The following is an 11,426-nucleotide window of genomic DNA, read 5'->3' as shown; positions in this document are numbered from 1 at the left end:
AGTCCGCCGAACTGAGAGTTGTTATAAAGTCAGTGACGTCATGTGTCTAGCCGTGACCACAAGGGGGGCTTGGGGGAGGGCAGCCGACCCCTGGGAGGTCTCCTCCCCCGGGCGGTTTGGGAGATCTGGGTGGGGGTATTTCTTCTAGCAGATTCCATTTGGGCGTTTTTGGGCTGGTTTTTAGTTGCATTGTGCAGTCCCCTATAAATGGGCGGGGCTCCTCGCTCCGGGCACCATTTTAGGCTTGGTGACCTGGTGGCCGGTTGAGCTTAGAATTTTTGTCAGTATTTTGGTAGTTTGTTCATTTTCCTTGTAGCTATTCCGCTTCGATATCATGGCTGGTGAAGATTACCGAGTGTTGGAGGCTATTCGCCTGCTTAGCGAGGCGGGGCGTTTGGACCTGGTCATTGGCGACCGGGGTCAGACCGAGACCCCGTGCCCCCAGCGGGAGGCCTCTGCGAGGGTGTCGGCTGTGGTGGCAGCATGTTACTCTCCGAAACGCCGGATGCAGGACGGGGTAAGTGAACGGGGTCGTTCCAGGACTCGGCGGGCGGGTTCTAGGGCCCGCCGTGGGAGTGATTCTGGTTCTTCGGATCCGTCTGTTTCATTGGATACCTCGTTGGTGGAGGTTGTTGGGGAAGGTGGTTTTCCTTCTGTGGGGGGGGAGTGTTCTAATGTTGGTTTGCGGGAAAGAGCGGTCTCTGCTCCCGTTTTGCGGGGTCGTCGTGCTTCCAGGCAACGTGGTTGCACGCGGCGTTCGGCTTCGGCCTCCGCGGGTGTGGGGGCTGACGTCACTGAGATGGTGCGGGCGGAGGCCATTTTGGATGTGGTTCCTGTGGCGCAGCAGCCGTTACGGGGTGCTTCGGGTCAGGACATACAGGAGGTGGTCGCTCCTTTGAGCGTTATTCGCCACCATGTGGTTCAGGTCCCAGTAACGGTTGACGGTGGTTCGGTAGGTGTGTCCATCGCGCAGCCTTTGGTAGCGGGTCATGGAGTGGTCAGGCCTGAGGGCCCTGGTGTGCTTGTACGGTCTCTGGGGAGGGATTTGCATAGTCCGTTATTGTTTTCTCCCTCGGGGTCTGTCGGAGGGGAAGCTGTGTCCGTAGGTTGCAGTTCTTTGGGGGAGGGGGAATGGGCCCAGATGGGTTTGGGGGAGGGTACTGGGCGGACTGACGTTCCTTTACCTGGAGTGGATTTGGGTGGTGCGGGCGTTTCAGTGGGGGGTTGCCGCACGTTGGACGTGGGAGGAGGCCTTCCCCTCGGGGGGATCGGGAGTGGAGATGGTTTTGTTCGGCAACATGAGGTTGGAGAAGGTTCCTTTTATAGGTTGGCAGGGGATTTTCAGTGTCCTGGTATGAGAGTGGTTTCGGGGCCTACATCTCGGGGTTCTTTTGATGGTACGGGGGTTCAGGATTTGGCTGCTCGGGATCCTGCTTCGCGGATTATTCAGGCTATGTTGGATGTTAGTTCGGATGAGGAGGTTTGTCCTCCGTCTCCTCGGCTTTGCGATGCTCTGAAAAGAAAAAGTGCTTTTGGTTCTGGGGGTTTTGTGGTGTCTGGCAGGGGTGGTGGATTTACTGTAGGCGGTTTGTCTTCTGCACATAGAGTTGGTTTTAGTAAGGGACCCGGCACACCAGTCCGGCCTTTTTCTTTGCAGGAGGAAGCTCGACCTACGGCAGCTGACTTGGCAGGGCGGCAGGCAGCCCAGGTACGCCGAGGAGAAGTGCGGGTGGAGCCTGGCGCGGCACGTCCCATACCATCGAGGGATCCCGCCGCGGCCATCACACGCAGGTTTACTACGACCTCGATGGCCCCAACGAGGGATTTCAACATGGGCGGTGCATCCGGGTCCAGCGCGACCTTCCCGGCCTCAGCGGTGGAATCCAACGTTGTACATGGGAGCGGGTTACGTACGACCTCTCTCGTGCCACGTGGTGGTTATAATGCTGGTTTATCTTTTTCAGGACATCAACCGGTTGTCAGTGGTTCTGGTGGGGGGATGTATAGACGAGTTCAGTCGTCCTCCCCGCCTAGGTCAAGAGTGAGGGCTGGTAAGGCCCATGGTCGTTCAAACACGGTGGAGTCAAGGCAGACTTCGGTGGTTGTCACTGCCCCTCCTCAGTTAGAGGAATCGCTTATTTTAGATTATGAGGAAGATAGCCCTGAAGAGGGAGAAGTTCGTGAGATTGTGTCTGGGGGGGGGCATGTTAATGTTTCTCATAGTGTGTTACAGGATCAGGTGGTTCGGAGTCGTGCGGAAACGTCAAGGCCACGAGTGCTCGGCCCCTCGGTGAGGGCTCCTCGGAGGGCGGATGACGGTGCACAGACAGAGTGGAGGACGGAAGCCAGTCAACCGCCTCTTTTACGCCCAGGTGAGACTGTGGTTCAGGCCGTGCGGCCACATATGGTGTCTATTGGTGTTGGTGTAGATTTAATATCTACTGAAAAGGATGGTAAATTACACAAAGGACGTGTTGTAAGAGATCAAGGTGTGGGTACAAACGGGGATGATCTTCATACGGGTGAAAAAGTGGATAGCGGCACGTCCACTGTTGGTTTGGGCACTACTAAAAATGTACTTCACAGTAAGGAACTAAAAATCAAAAAGTTGCCGTATATGGGTGTTACGAAGCCTTTGGGGGCTCATTTGATGCTCAGTACAAAGGAAAGGATATGGAATGGTGAGTATGTGGAACTGTTGAAATTGCTCCACAGGGAGGTCCGTGCTAAAGAGGGTTCCAAGGAGGAGGAGTTTGAATTGGCAAAACGCCCTAAAGTACCTTTGACTATAGAGAATTGGACGGCGGCCTTTTTAATTTATGCCAGCGTCTACTGCGAAAAGTTCCCTGAGCTCTGTGTGTCATTATTCAAGTACATGGATGTTATCCGTAAGGCTCAGCTGACTAGGAATGATTATGCTTGGGCTCAATATGATGAGGAGTTTAGGGCGCGTATGGCTTGGGATCCCGAGGCGAAATGGGGTGAGTTGGACTCTGACCTTTGGCAGCACACGATGGGGTCGTCTGCCTCTGGTAAAACAATTTTTACAGCCAGTGGTCTTCCTATAGTCTATCGTCCCTTTCAGTCCCGTCCCACCCGGGGAGGGGTGGGGGCCAACTCTACCACCCAGTCGCCTACCGGCACGTTTTGGGATTTTAACAGCGGGACTTGTACTAGACAGTTCTGTAAGTTCCGTCACAAATGTTCTTTTTTTTTTTTTTTTTTTTTTTTGGAAGACCTTTATTGCTCATTGTTCATATACACAGCGGTGTGCCTACAACCCACTGCTGGGGCCGGCCGCCATCGGAGTACCACATATATCATACAAGCTTGAGACCATACGCCAGAGGTACATGTGCCGAAGTCCAGAATTCTTAGCTCATGTAGGCACTACAGTAGATCCATATACAGTAAGTTCAGCACTCCCACTGAGTGCGGTCGTTACGCCCCCATGTGATCTCGGTCTAATTTTCAGTTTTTATAAAGAAAGATAATGCCAACAAATCCCAACCCCCCCCCCCAACTTATCCTGATCATAATGAGTATTCCAAGTCCAAAAGTCATAATGTAATAGGGTAAGCAATATTTCAGAGATCTGACAGGGCCTCCCAAGATAGGAAACCTTCACCATCTTCTCAGAACTTCCCAGAAGCCCTAGCGAGTAATAGTAAAGCATACCAGACCAAGACACTCCCACTCACACGACCATCGTCTAGCCAGTCCACACAGTACAGATACTTAACGCCATCTCATAAGGAAATCTCACGCAGCTCCATCCCCTCCGTCAGACAAAGCAGTAGCCACACTCTCGTCGCTGTCGGTGTCAGTCAAAGACAGCATGTAAAGTGTGAACGGTGCCCATACATCCCTCGGGCGGGCCGCCGCAGGCAAGTCGTCATAGTAACAGTTCAGTTGGTCCCTGCAATAGGCCATATCCTTCAGCCACAAATGTACCTCAGGCGCTCTCCTCCCTCCCCAAACCATAGCAACCCTCCTCTTGGCCAACTGTAGCGCCAGCACCACCAGTCGGCGCGACGGAGCCGCCACACCAGAAGCAATGCCCAAAAGACACAAGCGCACATCCAGCTTCACCTCAATTGAAGTAATGACCGATAACCTTTCAGTCACCTCCCTCCAGAATTCGTAGACACGGGGGCACCCCCAGGCCAGGTGTATAAAGTCGGCCTCCTCTGCCCCGCATCGGACACAGTGAGCAGCGGACCTAAGGTTATATCTTACCAGTTGGGTAGGTGTATAGTACCATTGTTGCAGATATTTATAATGTAGAAGGCGGAAGTTGCCATTGATCACATACCCCCCGGTCATAGCACAGCATTCATTCCACTCGTCGTCACTCAGCGGTTCCGGGAGACTCCTGTCCCAACGTGCCCTAGCCAGCGCCGCCCCCCCGCCCTCATCTTCTTGTGCAGCCTTATATAGTTTAGATAATAATTTAGTCCTGTCCTTGACTGTATAGAGCAACTGCAGGGCACCCAGGGCCAGAGGTTCCTCCGGATAAGTAGGGTACAGGTCTCGCACGGCGGCCCGTAACCTGACATACACAAAGGTGGACATAGTGGCATTCGTCGATTGGGCCGTCATCTCCTGTGAGGAGAGAAACGATGCTCCCGGAAACAGGTCTCCCATAGTCTGTAGCCCAGCTTCCCGCAGGATCTGCAGCCCTCCCGGTTCTCCCGACACAGAAATATCCGAGTGATACAGTAGCGGCATAGCCGGGGCGTAAAGCGGTAGTCTGGCAGCCCGTTTGCCCAGGCTGTGCCACGCAGTCGCAGTGAGTCGCACGGTGTCAATCTCCCCCTTCTCAAACACCGAATGCTTATTGGCGATCATAGCCCTCAATGGGTATGGCAGGACCGCGCTTGCTTCCAGCGCATCGTGCGGAATGTATGGCGGAGCAGCTATCCAGTAACTCGCGAAGTGCGCCTGCGCGCACAGATAATAAAGCCTCATATCCGGCAGGGCAAACCCACCCAGATCGTACGGCTTGACCAGCACCTCCCAAGTCACTCGCGGTCTCTTGCCAGCCCAGGTGAGAGATATTAATAGAGACCTGAGCCTCGCAAAGAAGTGAGACCTCAGTATAACTGGTATGTTTGTGAAGAGATAAAGAAATTTCGGAAGTACCACCATTTTAATCAGCGACACTCTGTCCGCCAGGGTCAGCGGTAAACGAGTCCATCTCGCCACCTGATCCTCCAGTTTGGAAATGGCTACGCCGTAGTTGGCCCGTATGACTTCCTGACAATCCCTATGTACCCAGACGCCCAGGTATCTAACTGACTCCGCCGCCCATTCCAACGGGAATTCCAAAGGGACCTGGTGGGTCACATCCGTGAGAGGCAGCACCACCGACTTGTCCCAGTTTATGGTCAGTCCCGAGTGGCGGCCGAATTTAATGAACTCACGCAGTATGTTTTCAAGGTGGAGTGCGGGATCCCTGACGTATAGAACCATGTCGTCGGCGTACATTGATACAGCCAACGATCTGAGAGGAAACTTCAATGCTGCGTCCGCATATTTTTGCCGCAAGATACAGGCCAGTGGCTCCATCATGATGGCAAAAAGCAGGGGCAAAAGAGGGCACCCCTGTCTTGTCCCCCTCTGTATCGGAAAGGAGGAAGAGACATGCCCATTAACCCTGACTCTGGCCGTGGGCGCATTATACAACAGGGCGATCAGGGACGTGAAAAAGAAAGGTACCCCCATCCGATGTAGTACTGCTAGCATATACTTCCATGCTACCGAATCAAAGGCCTTGGCGGCATCGAGCATGACCGCCACCGCAGCCAGCTCTGGCTTAAGGAGATGCAGGACGGCGAACAGGGTCCTCAGGTTGTGAGCGGTGGACCGGAGGGGGATAAACCCCGACTGATCAGGTAAAACCATGACCGGCAGGAGTAGACGCAGTCTTGTGGCTAACACTTTAGCAATGATTTTGACGTCTGTGTTCATAAGTGACAGTGGGCGGTATGACTCACATTTATCCAGAGGTTTACCGGGCTTGGGGAGCGCCACCAAGAGCGCTTCTCTCATGGTCCCTGGAAGCCGTCCACATTCAAAAGCCTCCTCCAAAACCATTGCCAATCGTGGAATAAGCAAATCTGCAAAGGTTTTATAGAATTCGGCGGGTAAGCCATCTGTGCCAGCCGCCTTCCCGTTCGGGAGTGCTGCAATTGCATCTCTGAATTCGGCCTCAGTGATATGGTGCATTAGGAATTCCTGTTGGCCCCTGGAGAGCCACACTAGGGCCACATCTTCCAAATACTGCGTTATGTCTGCCTCCTCCGCCGTTTCCCTATGTTCATAGAGTTGTGCATAATGTCTCGAGAAGCAGGCGAGTATACCACCCGACGTAGTCACCACTTCTCCCTGATCCTCAATTTCCAACACAGTACAGTGCCGTGCCCAAGGATCTCGGATTCTATCAGCAAGCCCCTTACCCGGCCTACCCCCTTCTCCATAGTACCTGGCTGTAGCTCGTTTGGACAGAAATTTCACCTCCTGGTCGGCCAACTCATTGTATTCTGTGACCTTCGCCCTAACATCCGCTAACAGTGTGATTTCCGCCCCCTCCTCCAGTCGGCGCTCCAGAGCCAGCAGCTCCCTTTCTAGCCTGGACATAGAGTCTCTGATGGACGTGAGGACCCCGGACCGCAACCCAATACATGCGCCTCGCACCGAGACCTTAAAGGCCTCCCACACCGTAAGCATACTATCAACAGATCCCACATTGATCTCAAAAAATTCCTCAATCACCTGCCGCAGACGTTCACTCAACACTTGATCCGTTAATACTCCAGGCGAGAGTCGCCAAGTAAATGGAGCAGGAGCATGCGTAGGTATCCGCAGCATTAACTCAACCGGAGCATGGTCAGAAAGTGTGCGGCGCAGATGTGCCACAGTCATCACCCATCCGCTCACATCTCGGGTCAACAGCCAATAATCCAGTCTCGACCACGTATCATGCGCTGACGTGTAGCAAGTTCCCTCTCGCCTGCCAGGATTCCGCAGGCGCCAGACATCCAACAGTTGCAAACCATGCATTCCCTCACACACTGCAGCCATCGCTCTCTTACGGTCATAGGGCCGTTCATGCCTCCTGTCCAACTCAGAATCCAGTGTAACATTCCAGTCCCCCCCACAGAGGATAGCCAAAGGCGGTAGGGTATACAGCTTGTTCCAAAGTGCGACGAAAAAATCAGGGTCATCTATATTAGGGCCATAGACATTGAGAAGAGTGACCATCGTGCCACACAATTTACCCTGCACAATAATATATCTGCCATCCTGGTCCACCTCCTCATGCAGCACCTCAAACGGAACATTCTTTTTTATCAGAATCATCACCCCCCGTGCATAGGAGGAATATGACGTGGCCCACCTCGCCCCCGCCCACTGTTTGCCCACCATATCAACTGCCGCGCCCTTGAGATGCGTCTCCTGCAGAAACACCACTTGTGCTCCGTGTCTGTTGAGAAAGGCAAGCATTTGTCGTGTTTTTTGCGGCTTATTCAACCCTCGCACATTCCATGTAACACACTTTACGTTGCCCCCCCTATCCATCTCGCCAAAGGTGTAAGCAGCCCAGCAGTGATTTCGTCCTCAGCAGCCCCACCTTATCAGACCAGCCCTCCTCCCGCGCCAACCCGGAGACGACACCAGGAATGCTGGTAAGGTTCCCGTATACCCTACTGTGGCCCCGCTCGCCTCCCATGAATGCCTCAGACTCATTCTCTTTGATCAGGAATAACAACGACAACCCAACAAGTCTCAACAACCCGTCCCCCAACCCGCCACCCACTTCAGCGCCCCCAATTTGCCAAAGGTTCCCCAAGTCCCCCCCCATAGCAACCCCCAACAATTCAAAAAACCACAGTTTGGGGATCTCCCTTATCTGGGGGCGTAGTGGCGCCCCACTCTCGCCAGAACTGACGAGAGCACAGACCATTGTCGTTACCAACATCCCCAGCACCCCCACCCACACCCACGGTAAGAGCATCAGACATGGTATTATTCGTGTAACAGTACATTGCACCGGGCGCCCTCGAAGCGTCCACACCCAAAGAACAGCACCAACAGCCCAGAGGCGCCACTGTATCCCGCGTGGGAACACATAATGCACAACTGGATCTTAGTCAGCCAAGTGAACCAGTAGAGAGCCCCCAGTGAGGCGACAAGACGGCAGCAACAGGAATAACGGCAGCCTGAGTGTCGTCCTCCCGCAACTTGCAAGGCAACAGTACCAAGTGGATCACGCGCCGAAGCGCCCCTGCAGCTCTCGTCCAGTAAAGAACACACCATAGCAGAGGCAGCCCAGTGTAATACCACGCAGTTCCCCCTACACCAGGGCTAGCAGTGTAACTCAATTCAATCCTCCTCTCCGAGTCTTTCGTCATCTCCCTCATGGCGCCCCGGCGGTTCCTTAGCACGTTTTTTCAGCTTTTTGGCATAGTCCATGGCCGCCTTGGGTGAGGAGAAGATCTTATTATCCGAAGGAGGCCCAATCCGAAGGCGCGCAGGGTACAACATGGCATAAGCTATGGACTCGGCCCTCAGTAACTGTTTCACTGCAGCGAATTCCTTTCTTGCAGTCTGAACAGCCATGGTGAAGTCGGGATAAAACTCCAGCTTATTGCCCTGATATTCGATGGAGCCCTTCTCCCTGGCAAGCCGCAGGATAGTGTCCCGGTCCCTGTAATTCAGGATCCTAGCCAAGATAGGCCGCGGCGGCGCACCTGGCGGAGGCTTCTTGGCCAGAGAACGATGCGCACGCTCCACAATGAAGACCCGAGAAAGGTGGTCAGCGCCAAAGATATCGACAATCATGCGTTCCATGTAGTCCTCCATGCGCCCCACATTTGTGGATTCCGGCAGTCCTGTAACGCGAACGTTGTTCCTCCTGGACCTCCCTTCCAACTCCTCATTTTTCGCTTGTATGACTGCCAGAACTCTTTCCATACTGAACACCTTGGATGAGACCGTGGCCAGGCCATCCTCCGTGGCTGAAACACGCTGCTCCACCTCCCCCATCCGTTCGTTCTGGCGGTCAAATTGTGTCGCCATTTGATCAAGACGATGATTGACTGACTCCATAGTGCCTTCAATAGATTGTAGAGTCTTCTGCATCGCCACCAGTGTGGATTCCAAATTAGGCGTACCCCCAGCAGCCCCACCTTGGTCAGAGTCCACGGGCGCCTGGGAGGATGTGTGCGCAGTCTTTTTCGCTTCGAAATTAATTTTAGGCTGGTTTCTTTCGGTCCTGCCCATGGCTGTGATGGAGGTCAAAGCGGTATCGGGCTCAGCCACGCAGGGTGGCGTGTCCTGTGAAGCCTTTCAAAATGATGTTGTAGCCTCCACCTGTCGCTGCACGCCCTGGCGTTCGTCCAGTCCCCGGCCTACAGGCACCCCCGGTCCAGGCCAAAGAGATCCTCCACCCCAGCGGGCAAAGTGCGCCAAAACAATGTCTATGCAGCAGCACAGTTCCAGTGTAGACAGTTGTGTGCAGAGCCCAAAGTGATGGATCAACAGCACAGGAGTGCCCCCCCACAGCGCCGATGTGAAGACGCTGAAAGAGCACCAACCGCCAGCGCTCAGTGTTCAGCAGCCATAGAGAATGGAAGCCCAAGATGGCGGGCGCTCCGCAGGTCCGCGACCTCCAACGCCTCAGGCCCTCAGGGGAACCCGTGTGCCGAATAGCGCTCCTCCAGGTAGCCCAATGCGCGTTTCCGCCTTTGCTCCCGACCGTCCCGGCCACTCCGTACCCCAGCCGACCCTTCCTCCAGCCCCCCCGGCCCCGGCTCGCTCGGCGCGGGCTAACGCGGCCCAGCACCACCTCCGCAGCGCTGAGCTAGCGCAGCACCTCGCCCCACTCACCGGTACCAGCAGGGCCAAGTCCAGGCCGTCCAGCGCACCGAAGCTGCTCCAGGGGGTCCGCGGTCAGCTCTGCCTCGGCGCTGTAGCGGTCCCAAGGCTTTGCCTCCCAGGCTCCGTTCCCTCAGTCAGCGTCCAACGCCCAGGTCTCCTCGGGGTCTCCGCTCCGCAGCCACCGGGGCCGCCGTCCTCTGCGTCCCCGCCTGGGGCCGGTCCGCTTCAGGCGCTCTCCGCACAGCCACAATGCACTCACAGAGCGTCCCAGGGGGTCACCGTCGATAGCGGAGTCAGCTCATCCGGGGTGCGGGACTAGAACTCCGGGGAAAACAGGATAAATTAGCGAATTTTGTAATGGTCGGGAAGGAGCCTCACACAAGTGCGGCCATCTTGTCCGGCGCCCTCTAGCGCCCCCCCTCTGTCACGAATGTTCACAATGTGGTAGGAAGAGCCATCCGTTGTCCCGTTGCTGGGGTCCTAGGACATCAGGCCCCCAGGGTTCCCAACAGAGTTCAGGAACTTTCGTGCCACCACAGCAACCTCCAGCTCCCAGGGGAGGGAAGTCTTCATCCGGTGCTGGGCCCAAAGGCTCGTACACCGGTTAATGTTACTCGATTGGCCGCGGCTTTGCGGGATTACGAGCCTGCCGAGCTGCGGTCAGTCTTGTTGTTAGGTTTCCAGGTTGGTTTTCGTTTGGGGTATGAGGGACCACGTTTGAGACGTTGGTCTAAGAATTTGAAGTCGGCAAGTGAACACCCTGCCATTGTACAGTCAAAATTGGACAGGGAGGTGAGTGAGGGAAGAATGGCGGGCCCGTTTGATGATTGGCCTCTGGTGAACCTAATTGTATCCCCTATTGGTGTGGTCCCTGTGAGAAGTTGGCCCGATATGCAGCGTTCGCTATTCTAGCGACCGCTATGTATCGTTCCAAACGACCCTTATGATGATTGGTTGTAAGTCAACCTATAGACCAGCTATCCTAGTAGCGTGGATACGAGCAGTCTAAGGCTAAAGACTCGAGAGGGCGTGTTAAGCCAGCTGTTTACCACACATGTACCCCTTGAATACCAAGTGAAAGGACACCACACAAGTGTTATGAAAATAAACAGGATATTTATTAAGATTCATAACAGCCCTGTACTCTTTATGAGGACAGGGTACTAAGCACAAACCAAATCTCTTAGGAAAATACTTCAAGTGCACAATTAAAACAAGTGTCCGAGGACACGGAAGTTTAGAGGTCTCGGGCGGACCCGATAAGGCAAGTCGGAAGCGAGGGACTCAGGACCCTAGAGTAAAGAGGCTATGCAGGCACCGAAATGCCGAGTTACCTAGCCACGAGGGCTGCGGCTGCACAAGTCTTACAGGCGTCGGGGGTCTTCGCTGATGAGCCAGGAGCCGGAAGAAAAGGAGTTGCTGGCCGGCGACCAGTGATGAATAGTTCGTAGAGATCGAAGCCTGGATCAGAGATCGTTGATACCTGAAAGCAGAGGGGACCAAGTTCGTACTACTAGCCAGTAGTCAGAGGGTACCAGGAG

This window comes from Lissotriton vulgaris, chromosome 1_1 (assembly GCF_964263255.1).
Source record: "Lissotriton vulgaris chromosome 1_1, aLisVul1.2, whole genome shotgun sequence".
Lineage (NCBI taxonomy): Eukaryota > Metazoa > Chordata > Amphibia > Caudata > Salamandridae > Lissotriton > Lissotriton vulgaris.
Note: the sequence above shows the minus strand (reverse complement) of the source record.